Source organism: Hylobates moloch, unplaced genomic scaffold (assembly GCF_009828535.3).
Source record: "Hylobates moloch isolate HMO894 unplaced genomic scaffold, HMol_V3 SCAFFOLD_2, whole genome shotgun sequence".
Lineage (NCBI taxonomy): Eukaryota > Metazoa > Chordata > Mammalia > Primates > Hylobatidae > Hylobates > Hylobates moloch.
In genome coordinates this window covers 57,715,603-57,736,458 of record NW_026652277.1, presented here as the reverse complement: position 1 = coordinate 57,736,458, position 20,856 = coordinate 57,715,603, and the positions used below count along the sequence as shown (strand labels likewise).

Below are 20,856 nucleotides of genomic sequence, written 5' to 3'. Positions count from 1 at the left end.
TATTATCAATCAGATCAAGCACAAAGGCATTGGAGGAACAGATGCCTTTCATTGGACCTGGTGTTAAGAGCCACTAATCTGTTTCGCTTTATGTTTTCCTAAAATTCTCTTCACACATTGGTCTCACTGCTGATCTTTTTCTGAAGTAGGTTTTGGTTTCTCTGGAAGCAGCCAAACATTTTATGTGAACCCCTGTACTTGCTCACTAGCTCACAATGAGGCAAAGTCTGGGTAAAATGAAATACTTTCATTAATGTCTTTGGGTTTTCCTGTTTTAGTAGCTAAACAGGAAGTCACCAAGCAAAGAAGAGTGGCTGCTGTGAGATACCCCTCCACATTGACCTTAGACAGTCATTATTATTTATTCTGACTTTAGCGGAGAGAATACTTCCTTGCTTCCTTTTCCTGTCTCTGAGGAAAGGATATTCCAGACTCTAATGCATTTGGAGTTTCCAAAGATATGGTAGAGCTGTTCTCAAGATGCTTGAGACATGCAGAAAGCTTCATGATAACTAGCACAGTGATGCCACAGCTGCACCAGCCAAATGCAGTTGGAGTCTCTATTCAGTTTACTAGTGCAGCTACCTGAGCAAAGTATAGATAAAAAGGAAGTAACAACATAAGGGTGCCTCGTACTTCTGTTACCATTATGAAATTGAACTGAGACTTTAGTCTGGAATTTGCAAAGGCCAATTAGAAGGATTTATTAAAAATATTAGTGCTCTTATCATAAAAACACCTATATGAACAACAAAAATATAAGCAAAGAATAAGTAGTCTACTATTTGAGAGTAAGGATACTAACACCTGTTGAGTAATAATCCCTTCTTAAAACACCTAATAAGGAAGTATTTTAAAAAAATGGAGATCAGGAAAAAGTCCTGAACCTACAATCAAAAATTAAAATTGTAAAATATGAGGTTCATTAAGCCAAGTACTTTACATGACTTCAAGTTTCCCTTTAAACAACTGGGCAATGCAGCGGGCAGAATAGAAAAAGTGAATGTTCTTTCGGCCTACACTCGTAGAAATACAATGAGTGTAGTTACAGGAAACTTCTACCTCACAATCAGAACATATTTGGAATATTTTGCTCAATTCAGAGGAGGAATGAGAAACTAGACTCCATCTAGAACAGAGCAGTAGAGTATCAAAATCATGTCCTTTCTACAAGGAATGAAGGTTTCCCTGAAGAGAAGACTTAGGTAACAATATGATAGTTCTCCTTGAATATTGAATGACTCTTACATAAAAAAATGAAATTTATCCTTCCCTCTGTAGTTGACAGAACTAGATTCAATGAGTGAAAGGCATAACTTGCCAGGATTTGCATATACCCCCAGGGAGCACCTGTTTCCAATTCCCACAAAGGTACACTGTGGGCTAGTCAAGGCCATGTTCAAAAATTACCATGAGATCCAATCAACAATGGAAGGGTTGCCTGGAATGCAATGAGCTCATGAAAGGTTTTGAGCAGCCTGAGTAATTATTTTGGCAAGAATATTCTAAAAGGGGCTCTTAAACTTCGGAGTTTAAGACTTTCATGGAGAAAGATGATCCATGAAAGTTCTTCCAACTCTAAGATTCTGTAAGTCTTTAAAAACCAGAAATAAATCAGGAATTGCAAAAATAAGCTAACATATTCCAGGGAAGTTTTTTTTTTTCAACTTTTATTTTAGCTTCAGGGGATATATGTGCAGGTTTTTCACCTGGGTATACTGCATGATGGTGAGGTTTGGACTACAAATGATCCCACCACGCAGATACTGAGCACAGTATCCAATAGTTAGCTTTTTAACCCTTGTCCCTCTTCCTACCTCCCCCCTCTAGTAGTCCTTAGTTTCTGTTGTTTGCCATCTTTATGTCTGTAAGTATCAATGTTTAATTCCCACCTGTAAGTGAGAACATGTGGTATTTGGTTTTCTGCTGCATTAATTCTCTTAGGATAATGGCCTCCAGCTGCATCCATGTTGCCGCAAAGAACATGGTTTCATTCTTTTTTATGGCTGCCTAGCATTCCATGGTTTATATGTACCACATTTTCTTTATCCAATCCATGGTTGATGGGCACCTAGGTTGATTCTATGTCTTTGCTATTGTGAATAGTGCTGCAATAAACATGCAAGTAAATGTACCTTTTTGGTAGGAAAATTTGTTTTCTTTTGGATTTATATCCAGTGATGTGATTGCTGGGTCAAATGGTAGTTCTGTTTTAGGTTTCTCTGAGAAATTTCCAAACTACTTTCCACAGCAACTGAACTAATTTATATTCCCATTGACAGCGTATAAGCATTTCCTTTTCCCCACCAGCGTCTGTCGCTTTTCTTTTTTTTTTGAGACGGAGTCTTGCTGTCGCCCAGGCTGGAGCGCAGTGGCGCGATCTCGGCTCACTGCAAGCTCCGCCTCCCGGGTTCATGCCATTCTCCTGCCTCAGCCTCCCGAGTAGCCAGGACTACAGGCGCCCGCCACCACGCCCAGCTAATTTTTTGTATTTTTTGTATTTTTAGTAGAGACGGGCTTTCACTGTGGTCTCGATCTCCTGACCTCGTGATCCACCCGCCTCGGCCTCCCAAAGTGCTGGGATTACAGGCATGAGCCACCGCGCCCGGCCATGTCTGTCGCTTTTCTACTTTGTAATAACAGCCATTCTGACTGATGTGAGATGATATCTCATTGTGGTTTTATTTGCATTTCTCTGATGATTAGTAATGTGAAACATTTCTTCATATGTTTGTTGGCCACTTGTATGTCTCAAGGGAAGATTTTTTAAATGAAGTTTTAAAATGTCATTTGGGAGTCAGTAGGGAGAACATTATTATTACATTGGCTTAGGTTAAGATACCAGATTCTTGAATTCCTAGTGCAAGACCAAATCTTAAGCCAATAGAGTTTCAGGAGTAAAGATGAGGATAGGGACCTTGTGCAGTTTGAAGAAAACAGTATCGATTGACTTTCTCAGAGGCAGGAAGGGTCATGCTGAAGTCAAGTAGAATCAAGTTTTTTGGGGTGGTTTTGTTTTGTTTTGAGACAAAATTTCACTCTTGTTGCCCAGGCTGGAATGCAATGGCATGATCTCGGCTCACTGCAGCTTCCATCTCCCAGATTCAAGCTAGTCTCCTGCCTCAGCCTCCCAAGCATCTGGGACTACAAGTGCACACCTGGCTAATTGTTGTATTTTTAGTAGAGATGAGGTTTCATTATGTTGGCCAACCTGGTCTCAAACTCCTGACCTCAGGTGATTTGCCCACCTTAGCCTCCCAAAGTGCTGGTATTACAGGCATGAGCCACCACACCCAGCCAGAATCAGGTTTTAAGAGCCAAGAATGAAGAAGGATACCAAGCCATCTCCACAATATGACATAGGAACACTAGGAAAAGCCATATACATTTTAAAAACTTCTTTACATCACTGTTGATAACTGAATGTCAATAACTGAAGCTTTCAAAAAGAGGTGCACCCTCTCCATTTTGAAACTTTCTTTGTCCACTTTCTTTTCATGATTGTGCACTTACCCAGATCTCTTACAATTGTGCTCTATCTCTTTCCTAGGCTCCTATTTCACTGATCATTCCCTAAATGCTCGTATCCCACTAAGTTCCATCTTCTGCCTGTGGCTCTTTCCTCTCACAAGCAACCCCTGGGTGAAAAACAAAAAACAAAACAACAACAACAAAAAAAACTGCTCTTAGGTGTTACTAACCTTTTTATTATTATTATTATTATTATTATTATACTTTAGGTTTTAGGGTACATGTGCACAATGTGCAGGTTTGTTACATATGTATCCATGTGCCATGTTGTTTTGAAAACATCATTCTCAGGTGTTATTAACCTTTGAATGGTGGTAGTTTCCCAATTCTAAATCCTCAGGCCAGACTGATATAAACAAGCACCTGTTGAACAGCTCCACTATGGTGTCCCATGGGCCCTGCAAAAGTCAACATGTCCCTAAACAAAGGCAGAATATCTTTCCTCGCACTTCACTATTGCACCTGCTCTTCTTTCTATAGTGACCATTTCCATTAAGGACATCAGAATGCAACTAACCACTCAAGCCAACAATCTAAATATCCTAATTTTCCTCCATCTTTCTCATCTCCCATATCCAAGCACCAACTTCCATGAATTCTAGCTTCTCTAAATTTTTCAGATTCATTTCATCTGAATTTTTTCTGCTGTGTCCTCACATGGTCTTTTCTCTATGTGCCTGCATCCTTAGTGTCTGTTTCTGTGTGCAAATTTCCTCTTCTTATAAGGACACTTGTCAGAGTGAATTTGAGTCCACCTTAACAGCCTCATTTTAACTTAGCCACCTCTTTAAATATCTTTTCTCCAAATATAGTCACATTCCAAGGTACCGGGGGTTCAGGCTACAACAAATGAATTTTGGGACAACACAGTTCAGCTCTTAACAACAAACTGCACACTTACTATCTCCTCTGCTCAATAAAGGCTTTGCTAAGGAGGGCAGAGAGTAGGCATACAGAGGGCTTGGTCAGAAGAAGAGGGTGTGGTAGGGCAGAGTCGTAGAAGAAACATCAACACAAAAAGGAATGAAAATTACCAGGCCTCAGTAAATACTACCGACCCCACAAGCTTGCTAAAAAAAAATTCAAGAACTTTCTGCTTTCAATTGTCAAAAAGGATATGAAGAGAGAATATCACAATCTCATGAGGAAATGAAACAGTAGAACATAAAACAGGCAGGAAAGCAGCTTCTCCAACTAGGCTGGGATTATGGCACACAGGCCAGAATGTTAACAGGGTGGCCCTAAGCCTGATACATGAACAAAACACCATACAAAATACGTAAAGATATACACTCATGGCCAGTATCAATGTTACCCCAAGTTGGCTTTGATAAAGTATGTCTGTTCAAATGAATTAAGAGACACAAGAAACAATTTCTGCACACTTCCAAAAAGAGAACCTAAATGTAATTTAGCATTTCAAGGGTATTCTCAATGCTTTTAATCTATTGTTATTCTAGACAGAAAACTAACGAAACATGCCAACCTGCTCAGGCATTAACAAAAAGCGAGACCTTTTTATATATTAATCTTGAGTTACAAACACTACTCAGCTAATGGATAAATGCATGTCGTTATTCCCAGTAATAGCAAATGCACACTGTTGCCTGAAAGTCACTCATCTGTGCTCTTATTTTCATCAATGTTTGCTAATATCTAAGCATTGACCACAGTAATAATACCAGCCAACATTTGAATAAATTTTAACAGCTTACAGTGTGCTTTCCAATACATGTGAGCCTGAGGCTCACCATAGAGGGGTGGGACAGGGAGACTCTCTGGTTAAATGCACGGGTTAGCACATGATAAGAGTTTTAAAATACCCATATAAAATTAAGAATCAGAAATGTCAAATGACTTACCCAAAGTCACACAGCTGATAAATGGTGAAGTCAACACCTAAGCCTCATCTTTTAAATTTAAATTCAGTGTTTTTGCACTCCACTAACCAAGAGTTCACATATACATCCCTACAACTGCACATCAAGCTTTGTAGATGCTGTGAACTCACAGATGCATGAGGTTCAGTCCCTACCTTCAATCCTTCAATCGCATTAGAGTCTAAAAGGGAGAGACAGACATATAAATAAGAAACTGTAATAAAGTGTGGAGAAGCTTTGACATAAGTATATGGAAGGAACACAAAAGATGATAAACATTTTTCTCCAAAGAATGGTGAAGGGGTGAGGAATGTCTCTATAAAAGGTGCACTTCAGATAAGGAAGTAATCATCAAATGATAGCAGAGGATATTTCTGGCCAAGAGGGCTATATTACCAAAGCATATATATATATTTATATTTATATTTTTATATTTTATATATATATATTTTATGTATATATTATATATATATATATATAAAAGACTGGATATATAGAAAACACTGCAAATATTTTGATATAGCAAAAGCACAGGGTTATTGGAGATGGGAGAGGCAACAAGAGATAAGGCCTGAGAGACAGGGCTTGACTACACAGGGCCTTCATGGCAAACCAAAGATTGGAAGGTGTGTCCTGTTAATAGGAGTTTTTTGAAGCATGGTTGTATATGAATTGATGGACATTGTGACATTAATAATGTGGAAGATTGGAAAATGGATTGGATGGGTGTAAGATAGGAGATAGGGACACCAGTTTGGCCTGTTCCTCCAGACCAGGCAAAAAATCATATGAACCACAAGGAGCAATGGAAATGAAGGAAATTCAGCTTTAGAAACTCTTCAAAACATGGTGATCACTCAGTGGCGGGAATAAAAGAACAGCGTCTGAGATGATGTAGGATTCATTTTTACTAGTGTAAGGAAAAAAGGAAAGAAAGAGAAAGGGAGGAAGGAAGGAAGGAAGGAAGGAAGGAAGGAAGAAAGGAGAAAGAAAGAAAGAAGAAAGAAAGAGAGAGAGAGAAAGAAAGAAAGAAAGAAAGAAAGAAAGAAAGAAAGAAAGAAAGAAAGAAAGAAAGAAAGAAAGATAGATGGTGGAGACAGGAAAGAAAGCAGACAATAAATTTTGCTTTGAGTAAGTTCAGTTTTAGATCCCTGTGGAATACCAGGAACCAGCATTCTGTGGGTAGTTTTGACACAATAATCAGAACTCAGGGGATAATTGGGTAGAGAATTGAGTCATGGTGAAAACAGGGAAGTAGATGCCTAGAGAGAGAATGGAGAGCAAACAGAGAAGGAAGCCAAGAACAACCTCCACGGAGAACACAACATTCAAGGTACATGTAAAAGAATAGAAGCCAGTAAAGTAGAGAAAGAAGGACAAATCAGAGAGGAGGAGAGCCAGGAGATACCTCTCAGAAGCCATGGTATTAAACATTTCCAGGGTCCCAATTAAGCCAAATAAGGTGGGAAGTGGAAACCGAAGAAGTTTATTGGACTTGGTGCTTTGGAAGTCACTGGGAATTACCACGACAGCAATTTCGGTAGATTAGCAAGGTGTTGACTAGAGTACCATTAAGAGTGATTGAAAGGTAAAGAGATGAAGACAACAAACAAAGTCTATTCTTCTAAGAAATTTATCATGAAGATAAGAAGAAAAGGTAAGAATGGTAGCCAAAGAAGAATGTATATATGTGTTGATAAAAGGATTTATATATTTGTTTATGTTTTGGTGGAAGAAATTTGAATATACTTAAGGCTGAAGGAGATAGTAGGAAGGAAAGGACGAAAACAGGATAATGGAGTCCTCCATGCAGCAGAATCCCCGGAGAGGCAGAAGAAACAAGATGAAGTGCTTATATTAGGGAATCACGTTTGAACAAATGAAAGGGGATAGAAGGAAGATGAAAACCAGCAGAGTAAGGGAAAGGGTAGTCGAAACTGTTCACAATTAATTACCACAAGTGTTACCGTGAGAGAGTATGAGTAGTAGGCAGCAAGTGAAGAAGACTGTGAACGTTTGGAGTTGCCATGGTGGACAGATGAGGGAGCTGATCAGAGGTATGTAAAACTGTTTCAAAATCATGCTAAAGACCCCTTCGGATGGAGACCATGACTTAGCAGTGGTTCCAGTTTGGAAGATGGTTTTTTTCCAGGAGCTCTCACCTGTGCTGGGTGCTATAATAGGAAAGGCAGACATAAGCCAAGGTTGGGGGCAACCAAAGTAGATGCAACAAACAGAGCTGTGGTGAGGACACTAAGGGGCTTGTTATGAAGTGGCTGAAGCTGGTGTGGTAGACAATATAGGCAGACTTAATTCAACACCCAGGCCCACCCCTCTTCTCCTTTGTCTTCCCCTCCTACTGAAACTGGAAATACTCATTTCCCAGTTTTTATTTCAACTGAAGATGACCTCATGACAGGTTTTGCTTTCCTGATGAAAAGGAGCAGATGTGGATGATATACGGCCCATTTTTGCTTCCTCCTTCTCCTAGTCTGGAGTATGGAGCAATCCTAGAGGTGTAGCAGCTACCTGTTAAGCCCGAGGCAAAAACCATGAGAATCAACGCCAACCGGGTGAGGGTGGTGAGAAGAAAGGGAGAAAGTGCCTGGGGCCATTCACATTATGGAATATGTTATGGGCTGAGTTTTGTCCCCTCAAAATTTAAATGTTGAAGCTCTAACCCTCAGTGCCTCACAAAGTGACCTTATTTGCAAATAGGGATTTTGCACAGGTAAGCAAGTTAAAATGAGGTCATTGAGGTGAGTCCTCATCCAATCTGACTGTTGTTCTTATAAAACGGGGAAATTTAGAGACAGACACACATGCAGGGGAATGCCATGTGAGGATGCAGAGACCAGGGTGATGCTTCTATAAGCCAGAGAATGACAAAGATTACCTGAAAACCACCAGAAGCTAATGGAAAGACATAGAACAATTTCTTCCCCACCAAGCTCAGAAAGGACAAACCTATCTATACCTTGATTTTTTTTTTTTTTTTTTGCCCTAAAGCAATGAAATGCAGATCAACATCTTGATTTTGGACATCTAGTCTCTAGAACTCTGGGACAGTAGATTTCTGTTGACTATATCACTCAAACTGTGGTACTTTGTTACAGCAGCCCTAGCAAAACACTCCAGAGCATCTAAAACCCCTAAAGTAAACTCCTACCTCTAAATGTTCTATTACATGAGAAAAATAAGCAACTATTTATTTAAACTAAACTACTGGTTGAATCTTCTATTTCTTATAGTGGATGGAATCTCAGCTAGATATAAATAGGCAGAAGAGATCTAAATAGGAGGAAAATTTGAGTTATTAAGGGGGTGAAAGCTAGGATGAAAAGATTGGGTCAAGAATTTCCATGAGGTCAATGGCAAATGTAAATTAGGTTTAGAGGTTAGACTAAAATGGAATTTAGAATTCCAGAAGTGGAACAGTTGTATGTAACAATAAGATAATAGGTGTGCCCATGGATATCGATTGCTGTCATTGGATGATAATTAGTGAAGTTAAGGATATCAGGAAACTCTAAAGCCAGGTTGGTACATTATTAAAAGCCATGGGCCCTGACATCACACATGATGATGATAATGTGAAGAGATGAGACTGAGACTATAAAGAAAGACCAGGAGTGAGCTAACTTGAATGATACCAAGGAAGATCATATAATCTGAAGGTAGGAGCCTCATGAGAGAGAAGAATTTTGCTTGAAGGATGAAAAGTAATAGTTTAGAAGGAATCATAATGTTTGATAATTGATAGTATTCCAACACCATTACCAGACTCCATGGTAGATGAAATATGGGAAATAAAGTTCATTCATCTCAAGACAACTCCAGTAAAAAAGTGGCCTTGAACTTGGATAATACATACACCTTATCACCTGAATTATTCAAAGAATTGATGCCAAGGAAAATTTACGAGCGTAAATTATATAAGTGAGTTTCAAATTTGGAAGGGATTTTGTGAGTATTCAGTTCAATCTCATACCACTGCAAGGGTACTCGTCCTCAAGTTTTCATCTCAAGTTGCAGGTACATCCCTGGCCACAGAGATTCTCTTGATTATATAACTATATGTTAGAGAATAGAATGAGAGAAAGAATGGTTGATGACACATTGTTCCAAGTATGTTGGTTCAGCAGATTATTTTTAAATACACCCAATTTACACTCCCATTTTTTCCTTCAGATTCCAGTACAAAGGGACCTCTTTCTAAAGAAAGAGCTCTTGTAACTATAAATATCAGCTGACAAATTGCATACCGAATGCTTCAGCAAATAGGTCAGAATATCAGAGCTACCATTCCACAATTTGCAAAAGAGTAATAAATGTATTTTTACTACACATCATTTTACTCCTTACACTTTTGAAATATTATCATCGTCCTTCAGGAGATAAAGAAAGAAAAAATTGTACTTTTAAAATGAGGCATGATTCCTTGATGTGCTCGATGTGCTCCCTGACCTTTCAGAAATCTAACCAGACCTGGAGCTATAAAGGGAATAACATCTCTTTGCACTAGGGAAAACGATTCACTTAGAACTAAGTGACTGAACAAAGTGCATTACTATCGTTACCCCCTCCCCCTTCTCTCTCTTCCATTAGAAACAAGGGGAAAAACACTTAAAAGCAAAATGATCTGAAAAGTGCTCGCTGCTGGGAGGAGAAGCTGCCCTGGATTTGGCAATTTGTCACCCTGACATTTACTGCCTGATGACCAGCCACTCGCTAAATTTTGCAGAGAGCTAGGCTGAGTGAGACAGACCTCTCTGGCTATTAGATGGAGAGTTCATAAACACTGATATTCATGGGGATTGGATTTTTTAATAATAAAAATAAGATCTTGATGAAATACATGCAAATTATGTGGTGGAGAGGCATACCTGAGGCTATAAACGCTTTTTTAAAATTACTAAGTGAGAAAGGTTCACAGTAAAATAAACTTCCAGAAATAACAAAATTTGAGCAGCTCTCTTGACTCTCCTTAAAGCACAGAGGGTTAATGTGATAAGGGAAATATCTCTGTTAATACACATTAATCATTTTCTACAAAAAGTACGTTCTATTTTTCTGGAGTTAAAAAAATTAAGTTACCCTAGAGGCAATATTTTTAAGAAATACATGGTTATTAAATGAAGTAAAGTAGCTGAGATATATAAAGCCATACAACTTTACTTTTCTAAACCTGGACTTACCAGCCCCAACTTTTACTGTAAACAGAAATGCTTAATTGTACCATTTCGAGATAACTTAGTTCTTGTGGTTTACCTCTCTGGCTCTTTTGGTTAATTTCTCTTTGGTTCAGGGTTTTGTTTCTCCCCTACTTTCAGGCAGCATCAGGATTTAAGGGAAGCTTACATAGCATCCCAGCCCCAGTTGGTGGGTAAAGAGGGTGTGTGGGGTCTGTGTGCCCTCTCTGTCCTGCTAAAGAAAAAAATTATTCTCACACTTGTTAAAATAGTAAGGAAGACTTTATTCAAGACTATTGCAATAGAGATTTGCAATAAAGGAGAAATATTGGGCTCAACTCTGAATACAGCAAGGACAAGTACTTATAGCCAATGGGCAGAGTGAAGGAGTCATTAGACAGAAAATTACTAAGAGGAGAGATCAAGAGTAGGGGACTTCTTGCTAAGCTAACATAACAGAATTCTTACTCTGAAGTCAGTCCAAAGACTTATACATCAAAGGTGGGGGATAAAGAATTTGATCAGATATCAAGGGTGGGGAGATGACTTAGCAGGATTCCTCACTAAGACTGAGCTAGGCAGACCAAAGACAGGATAGTGCTATGGTCAAGGCCTAGTCAAAAAGAGGGTTCAGAGGAGCCTAACTTTGGTCAAGGAGAGAGTCTTTGTCAGTCCTTGCCAGTCTCCACTGAGGCACAGTTCATCCTGACTGGCCTTGGGCCTCAGTCGTTTTCCTCTTAGCTCATGATACTGAGGCCCTCATCCCACCTTGTCCTCCACGTCTCAGTCCACTCATTCAAATTCTCTGTCTTTCTAATTCCACTGCTGAGGTCTTTCTTGACCAGCCACTTCTGCACCCTCCTTAGGGACTCAAGAATTCTAATCTGCATTTCCATACGATATTGGTATGCCTTGAACATGATCCACCTAGACAATTCTCATAGCTTCTGTTACTCTACAACAGGAAATTCTTTGGGTTTATCTTCAAGACCAGCATTCTTTTTGACTAATTTTGGAAGGCTAAACGTTGTCCATTTTATTCAAAAATCCCCATAATTTACCAGGGTCTTCCACTCATCTAGACTAATAATAAAGAAAACAATCAATCCCAGTCTGCCAAGCTTTACCTCACATTTGAAGAAACCACTGGGAAAACCCAGACTGTAATTGAAGTAGAAAAAACAAAAGAAAGGGGGAAAAAAGAGTGAATCTTCTCTTCTGTAATTTCTTTTCAATTGACAACATTACCATCTAGAACTGGCAGACATTCCACATATATAGGATTGTCCTGAATTAAACTCTGCTGCCTCTTTTTAACACATGGGATATATAATGTTACTTGATTCTGAAACCAGAAAGTAGTTTTCTGAATATGATACTTTCTATATATAATTTCAGTATATCCTCATCTGGTAAAGACAGACAGAACTCTGAAGTGGAAAGAGCACTTGTTGAGATATCAGGAGATGAGGGCTTTGTCTGAGTTCTGTCACAAACCAGTGTATGTTCTTAACCAAAAAATTTTACCTCTCTCAACCTTGGTTGCTCCATCCACCAAATGATAGAGATCTGAATACATAAGCTTCTTTTCTGTTACGACACTTGATTACTTCATCACCAGAAGCTGAGCTCCCAGCTTGAGTATGCAACATGTCTGGACATGTTTGGCTAATTACTGTGGCAGCCAGCCTGCTGGCCATTGCAGAATGACCCAGATGCTTCCTGAGAGAACTCAGGTTTAAGGAAGAGAAAAACAAACTCCAGGAGTCTGACAGCAACAAAGCCTTAGTTGACAGAAAGGTAGTTATTTTGGATGCATAACAGTGTTTATTATTCTTATTTGCCTCCTAACTCCATGTCTAAGTTCAAGGAAGAGCAAATTAATTAATAAAAACTGAAAGACTGGGTTTGCAAAACAACTTTTAAAAATATAGGGTCAAAACTGTTTTGTACACTAATGAAAGAAATTATAGATGACACAAACAGAAAAACATTTCATGATTATGAATCAGAATTAATAGTGTAAAAAATGGCCATTGTGCCCAAAGCAATCTAAAGATTCAGTGCATTATCGTTATCAAAATGCCAATGTTATTTTGCACAGAATTAGAAAAAAATTCCTAAAATTTATATGGAACCAAAGAAGAACACAAATAGCCAAAGCAATCCTATGCAAAAAGAACAAAGCTGGAAGCATCACATTACCTGAATTAAAATTATATTATAAGACTGTAGTAACCAAAGCAGCATGGTACTGTTATAAAAATAGACACATAATAGAACAGAATAGAGAATCCAAAAATAAAGGCATATATTTATAGCCAACTGATCTTTGATAAAGTCAACAAGAAGATATATTAGGGAAAGGACACCCTTTTCAATAAATGGTGCTGGGAAAATTGGATAGCCACATGCAAAAGAATTAAATTGGACTTCTATCTCTTACAATATACAAAAATCAACTCAAGATGAATTAGCAACTAAAACATAAAATGCCAAACTATAAAAATACTAGAAGAAAACCTAGTGAAAACTCTCCTGGACGTTGGTCTAGTCAAAGAACTTGTAACTAAGACCTCAAAAACACACACAACAATGGCAAAAATAGACAAATGAGACAAATTAAAATGTTTCTGTGCAACAAAAAAAATAATAACAATCAATAGACTGAACTGATAACCTTCAGAATAAGAGAAAATATTTACAAACTATTCATCTGATGAAGGATTAATATACAGAATATATAAGGAACTCAAACAACTCCAAAAAAAACCCCACAAATAATCCTATTAAAAAGTGGGCAAAGAGGCCAAGCATAGTGCCTCATGCCTGCAATCCCAGCACTTCGGAAGGCTGAGGTGGGAGGATTGCTTAAGCCCAGGAGTGTGAAACCAGCCTGGGCAACATAGTGAGACCACCCAACTTCCCCCTGATCTCTGCAAAAAATAAAAAACTAAGCGGGCATGGTGGTGCACACTATAGTCCCAGCTATTCAAGAGGCTGAGGTTGGAGGATCATTTGAGCCTGGGAAGTTGAGGCTGCGGTGAGCCATGATTGTGTCACTGTACTCCTGTACTCCAGCCTGGGCAACAGAGTGAGACCCCGTCTCAAAAACAAACAAAAAAAGGATGGGCAAAGAATGTGAACAGAAATTTTTTAAAAGAAGACATACAAATGGCCAACAGGTATATGAAAAAATGCTCAACATCACTAATCATTGCAGAAATGCAAATCAAGTCAGAATGGCTATTAATAAAAAGTCAAGAAATAAGAATCACTGATGAGGATGCAGAGAAAAGGGAATTCTTATACACTGTTGTTAGGAATGTAAATTAGTACAACCTCTATGGGAAACAGTATGGAGACTTCTCAAACAGCTAAAAATAGAACTACCATTTGATCTACCAATCTCACTGCTGGGTATCTACCCAAAGGAAAAGAAATCAGTATAACAAAAAGATTCTTGTACTCCCATTTATCACAGCACTATTCACAATAACAAAGTCATGGAATCAACATAAGTATCCTTCAACAGATAATTGGATAAAGAAAATATGGTATGTATACATAATGGAATACTATTTGGCCATATAAAGAATAAAATTATGTTTTTTGTAGCCACATGGATGGAACTGGAAGTCATTATTTTAAGGGAAACAAATTATACAGAGAAAGTCAAATATCACATGTTCTCATAAGTGGGAGATTAAAAAAATGTATACACATAGGCAGAGAGAGTAGAAAGATAGACAACAGAGACTTGAAAAGCTGAGGGAATACCAGGAGAATGGATGATGAGAAATTACCTAATGGGTACAATGTACATTATTTAGGTGACAGATGCCTGAAAAGCCCTGACTTGACCATTGTACAATCTATGCATGTAACACAATTTAATTTGTACCCATAAATCTAGAAATTTAAAAAAAAAAGTATTTTGTGATCCTTCTAACAAACTCTGATGCAAAAGGAGAGAGGGCATTTCTTCACTTTGCCTCAGTCATAGCAGAATCCTGGCATCAAAAGGCCTCCTATGTTTTTGCATTGGTCATTGATGGAGGCCCAAAATTACCCACAAAGAAGTTGGGATGCCCACAGAGCAACAGTTGTACCAGGTAAGACAAGGCAATCTCCAGTAAATGGCCACCAGAATTTGGCAGTATGTGGTCTCAGCACAGTAGTTTTGATGAGATATCTCTGATAGAGAAGTGAGGGTGTGGTAGGTCTAATGGGATTGTCCTGTGTTCCCAGGGTTTTAGGGTGAAAAAGCATTGATGTTTCCTGTAGATTATACATGAGAAAGCTGGTGTGAAGCTTCTAAGATGCTGTCTAAGAAAACACCTGAAGGTCCGAGGGGACCTCAGCAGAAGGAACCTAGTTCCTTGTTCCACTGGTTGCTTGGGGATAAAGGAAGGAGTCATAACAATCAGATGGAATCAGTGCGTTCCCTTGTGCCAAATGGACTTCAGGCAAAAGATCCTAGTAAGAGGATCATTTAATTCTTCACTCTCCTCACTTGGTTTGGACATATTAAGTCTTGAATTGAAACTGCATTTTGGAACCATGCAGGGTAACCAAAAAGAGCTACCCTTACAAACGTCAAAGTGGGCTTGATGAGGTGCACAGGAGGTAAAGCTGTTTTCTCATCACACTCCATGAGTCCTGCTTGGCCAGCATAATCATTACATATTCATGAATTCTTTATATTCTCTTGATCATTTAATGAAAGTGTTCCCCGTGAGTTAAATGTTTCTGAAATCAGGGCACACACCTTGCAATTAATACATACATTTAACATTACGGAAATAGTGTGGCTTTTTTCTTTCTAAAAATGAGTTATTAAGTTGATAGTGAGCCTTGGAATAAAAGAAATATGGTAATACAGAGAAGACACTACAGTCCATTAGCACTCCATCGCCACCACCAAGTCAGAAACTGCATGGGTCATATTTGTATAATAAAACATGACAGCCTGATCAGGAAGCAGTAGCCTTGCAGCCCCTATGTGGGCTACCCCCACTTTTCTAAAATCCTAACAGCTGCATTAGCAGGTACAGTCACGAGATGAAGTGTGATCGGCCAAACTGTCCAGCAGAACAGGCTTGAGGGCCTGGCAGATTCCCTAATCTGCATCACTGATTTTGGCAGCATCGCTGTCAGGAAACCCAAATGTCAGCACCAGCCTCATGTCCCCAGGCTCAGGGAACAGGGCAGGACAGAGTAGCAGAGAATGTCTGGGCCATGGAGCTTTCTTCAAAACAGAGGAATAGATTGTCAGTGACAGATGGCCAGAAAGCTAACTGAACAGATCAGCTTTATTAAATTTTGAGAGCAGCAAATGATTAAAATTTATTTCACAGCTATTTAAATTCCTAAAGAAATTATTTTTCTGGATGAGGTAAACAGTGATGGCAAAGCATGCTGTTTTATGTCCCTTCCCCTGCGTGTGTGCCTCTCTCCAGTTGAGCCAAGTATCTCTTTCCTCTTGGATTGAGCCTCTCTGAGAAATCGATGAGCCAGAGGCCAAGGTTTCTTTCTCTCCATCTGCTCTACCCAGCCTTTCTCTGACACTAGGCCTCTGTCAGAGACAACCCTTCCACTTTGACAAATACGATGTCTGTAACTTTGAATTCAGGCTGAAAGGATTGGGTCTCAGTCCTTTCTCTGCTGGAATTTCACCAGGACTCTTTGCAAATTTGCCAATACCCTGCCCAGAAAACTTCTATATATCAATGAATTTTGTGACAACAGGGATAATACTTTAAATGAGTTAAATTCATTTGGACTTTGCTCCGCCCAGGAAGTATGTTTCTGGTAACCATTCTACCATTATACTTTTGGGGAAGGGTAGGGGCATTGCATTCCACTATGAAAATGAATCCAATATAATGTGAAGGAAATCCCTCTATGAATAGGAATAAGGATGAGAAGGGATGTAAGAGAAAATCTGTTCAGTCCCAGCCCAGGAATATCTGTGAATGAGAATGAACAGAGAGGAACAGAAGCAGGAGTCAGCCCAGCACGTCTTGTGGAGACCCTGCACCGTCCTAGGCAGAAAATCTCTCTGTTACAGCATATAAGTTAAAAGAGGTGAAGGTTAAAGAATTTTTGTGCCATGTACTGTTTGAAATTCTGAAGGAGACCAAAGTGCAGTTTAGCCCCATGGTAACAGTAACATGATACCAAAAAAGCACAGTGAAAATGATAGCACAGCATATTTAAAGAGATAAACTGTCTAAGCCAGCATGCCGAAGTGTTTGGTTCTCATGTAGAAGAGAGGACTAAGATAAAACTCAGCAGTTCTGCTGCACAAAACAACTTGAGGGCCATAGTTGAATGGAGGTGCAACTCCCCTGGCCGTAACCTCTCCATCCAAGAAACCAGTGACAATAGCTTTCTAACCTGAGTTCCCTGCATTGCCTAATTTATTCATCCACCAAAGCTGCCATTTACAATGGAAGACTAGTAAGCCACACAAGACTAATTTGTTTTTTTGTTTGTTTTTTGTTGTTGTTGTTTTTGAGATGGAGTCTGGCTCTGTCGCCCAGGCTGGAGTGCAGTGGCACGATCTCAGCTTACTGCAAAGTCCACCTCCCAGGTTCACGCCATTCTCCTGCCTCAGCCTCCTGAGTAGCTGGGACTACAGGCACCCGCCACCGCGCCTGGCTAATTTTTTGTATTTTTAGTAGAGACGGGGTTTCACCGCATTAGCCAGGATGGTCTTGATCTCCTGACCTCGTGATCTGCCCTCCTCAGCCTCCCAGAGTGCTGGGATTACAGGCGTGAGCCACGGCGTCCGGCCAATTTCTTACTTAATCTTTCCAACAGGAGACAAGGTAGTTAGTCTTCCTGGGCAGAGTTATCACAATATTAGTCTTTTGTGACTCTTTCTGCTCCCCATCAATGGGAAGAATGAGGAAGGGAATGGGCAGAAAGAAGTCTTACAGACATCTGCAGCTTGGGGGTTTTGGGGAAAAGAAGCTAGTCAGCTTTTGAAGATCATGATGGATTTAGGCACATATACCTAAGTGTTAGCTCTCATTCTTTCTGAATCCAACATAGAAAATAAAGAAGCTCTATTTTTGTTTTACACTCCTGAATGGTAGAGCAAAAATGCTTTATGATTTCATTTTACAACTGCTGAGAAAAACAAAATGAGCTCTACGTAACCAAAACTCCTACCACAACTAGATTGGTTATTATTATTATTATTATTATTATTCATGTATTATTGGTTTTCCTTGTCAAGGAATGGTCATCCTTGTCAAGGAATGGTCATTAGCACGTTTATTAACTGAGATGAAAAATGTAAGAGAAAGATCAGATCTGAGACGAGAAAGATCAGATCTGAGACAAGAAAGAAAGATCATGAGAAAGATCAAAGTATTGAGTCCAGGGTTCATTCTTGTCACAATTTTATGCCTGCAGTTCATATGAAATTAGAACTGGAAACACTAATTAGTAAAATTATCTGCATAAAGATCATTGTTGAAACTGTAGAATTGAATGAGATTGGCCTCAAGAAAAGGTAAAAAGAAAAGATAATCTTGTGGGACACGTTCATTTCAAGGGCAAATGGCTGAAGATGAAAAAGAAAGAGAAAAGTCAGTGAGGTGACCACCCCAGGAGCTATAGACACCAACAGAGAGCATAAGAATAGCTCTACACTACAACTTTTTATAGCTCATTTCCTATCCTTTTAGGATAGGGAAGAGAGAATGAAGTTAGAGCATTTGCTGAAATTGAGGCATATAGTGTTGCTATTGACATCTGGAGGAGTAAAGTTTTACAAATACTATTATTTAATCGATGAGAATGAAAGAATTGCAGAGCAGTGGGAAGGATGAAGCTGAAATTATAGCTGGAGCTATAGGAGATCAAATGAGGATGATTCTTGTGGACTGCCCTAAAAGACACCAGGAAAATATAGCAAGCAAAACCAAGTTTATTAGACTTTCTTCAGTGACACAGAAGAGCCCCTTGATAGAGTCTTAGTAGCATCCTGGAAGAAGGAAATCAGAAGGGGATATGTATAGGCTTTAAGATCTGACTGGGTGGTTTTTAGGCAGGTCTTGCAAGGCAGGTCACTGGTTGGGATTATGGAGCATTATGACCCAGCAGCTTTAGAATAATGTGCACAGTAAGGCAAGGGTCTCAAAGAAAATCTTGATGATTAAGCTGTTAGTTTACCTGATTCAGAGTCTTATTTTGAGGAGTAAATATTTCCTGTGACAAGAAGCTAAGTTATTCTTGTTCTTGGCATTACTTAACATGAAACAGGAAAGCCTACAGTTATTATTTAGCATAGGGACAGGAGATTGTTTTACTTTCAGTTCTCATTTTATAATTTTCTCTGGGGATAGTAAGAAAGGAGCCAGAAGAAAAGGGAAATGTGGGGATTATCTAGCATTAATAATTGACAAGCTGTATAAGATAATGGTGAAAGAGGGAACAGTCAAGCCAGATCCAGAGGACATAGTTGAAATAGTGGATCATAGGGTAGTAAAGCAGGTGGGGAGGTTGATAACATGTTGTAGCTTCAGTGAAAGAAAGGATTTGAAAATATTAAATAATAGAAGATTAGGCTGAGAAAGGATAATAACATTTTAATATATAAAGTGAAAAATGATTTATTATACTTTTTGCTAATTACAAATAATAGATTCACTTAATTATACCAATATTTATACAGTAAGCTAAAATAAAACATTCATCCTTTCCCCCAATTTGTTGACAGGTAAATTCGTTCTCATACTTTAAAACCAGTTCAGATCTCATCTCTGGGAAGCTTTCCTGACTTTCTGAAGTACCTTCTCTGACTCCCACAGCACATAGCATGGTCTAAGATCTCCACAGTGATTCCCAGCACCATGTATAGTTCACACATGTAAGGGAGGGGGAAAACTACATCACTATTTAAAACCAACACTGACTGCAGTCACTTCAGCCCCTAAGGAAGTGTACAATTTTTTCCATAGAGTAGAAAGCCTTCTACTTAACAAAATTGGTTCCCAGTCCACTGTGGCTGTAAAAGCAGAGACCTCCAGAGTACGATTTGGAATGGTTCAGTGAAACAAAGAATAAAATTGCCTTGCATTCAAAATAAGCAAGAATTTAGGGAATTGGAAGCAAATTCCAAATATAAGGACACTGTGGAGGGAATCAAAGGATCAGAAAACACCCACATATGGGAGGTCATTAGAGCAAAATCGGCCAGCTCCTGATAGTAGAATAGTAGAATTGACCTAAGAAATTCTAAAAAGAGAGTAACACTCACATTTAATTATTTTCCATGTGTCCTTTGTCATCACATCACCTGAAACCTTTAATAATGCATACTACATGCATTAATGCCTTATGTTTCATAGGAAATCAAGAAAAGGGGGCTGAATTCCACATACGGTCTGTGCATGGCATAGAAAATAGGATAGCCACGGAAGGTGAAAAACAAGTAAAATCAACTGTAGAATGAGGTGACCATGAGACTATAAGCCCACAGAGTCTGAAACAACAACAAAACCTTGCCAAGGGCCATGGCCTTCCTCTGGGATAAGCAATAAGTATCTGAACAATGTTTCTTAAATGTCCAAGGAAAGGAGTTGTCAGGTACCATCTGGTGTCCACTAGCTGACCTTGTGTTCCCCATTACAAAAGTGAGTCCTTCAGGGTAGGGAAATGTATCTTAAACATCATTGCACCCTCAGTGCCTAGCAGAGTGTATGATATATAGTAAGTAGTCAATAAGTACTTGTTAAATAAATGGATAAATATATAAAGAAATCAATTCATTTTTATTAGGGCAAGATGAGATAGTGTCTTGGTGGTATGAGAAAAGTATCAAAATGAAAAAATGAATGTGGAAACAGGAGAGCAGTAAATTCATATTCAAAGACCTATAATAGGAAAAGGGCTCATATATTTACATGTCATGTTCTGCTCTTGGAAAGTATGAGTAATAAAACTGGAAGTGTAACACTGCAGTTATTAAAAAGAGAAGGTAAAATGTAGGGGAACATGAAGTCTCATGAAAGACTATAGAGATGTGCAGAGACTATAGAAAAAAATAATGATCAGGTTGACAAGCTTAGCCTCAACATTATAGTGTTACTTAGGTGATAAGTTCTTATATCATCTCTGTGAGCAGACAGCAGCAACACTTATACAAACAAGAAATCAGAAGCCAAAAAAAAAACAACAGAATTGAATTAAGTCTATGACATCCTCAGTCTCAAAGCCCATTTTCCTATTCCACA

The 20,856-nt window shown here is 38.9% G+C and overlaps 1 protein-coding gene across 2 annotated transcripts in view; it reads left to right on the top strand.

Moving 5' to 3' along the window:
• Window positions 1–8,956: 8,956 nt before the first annotated feature.
• Window positions 8,957–20,856, top strand: part of PARM1 (prostate androgen-regulated mucin-like protein 1) — a 173,814-nt gene continuing 161,914 nt past the window's right edge. For both annotated transcript variants that reach the window (XM_058433908.1, XM_058433907.1), the window contains exon 1: window positions 8,957–9,088. The gene's annotated coding sequence lies outside the window, so the exon portion shown is untranslated. The remainder of the gene's footprint in view (window positions 9,089–20,856) is intronic.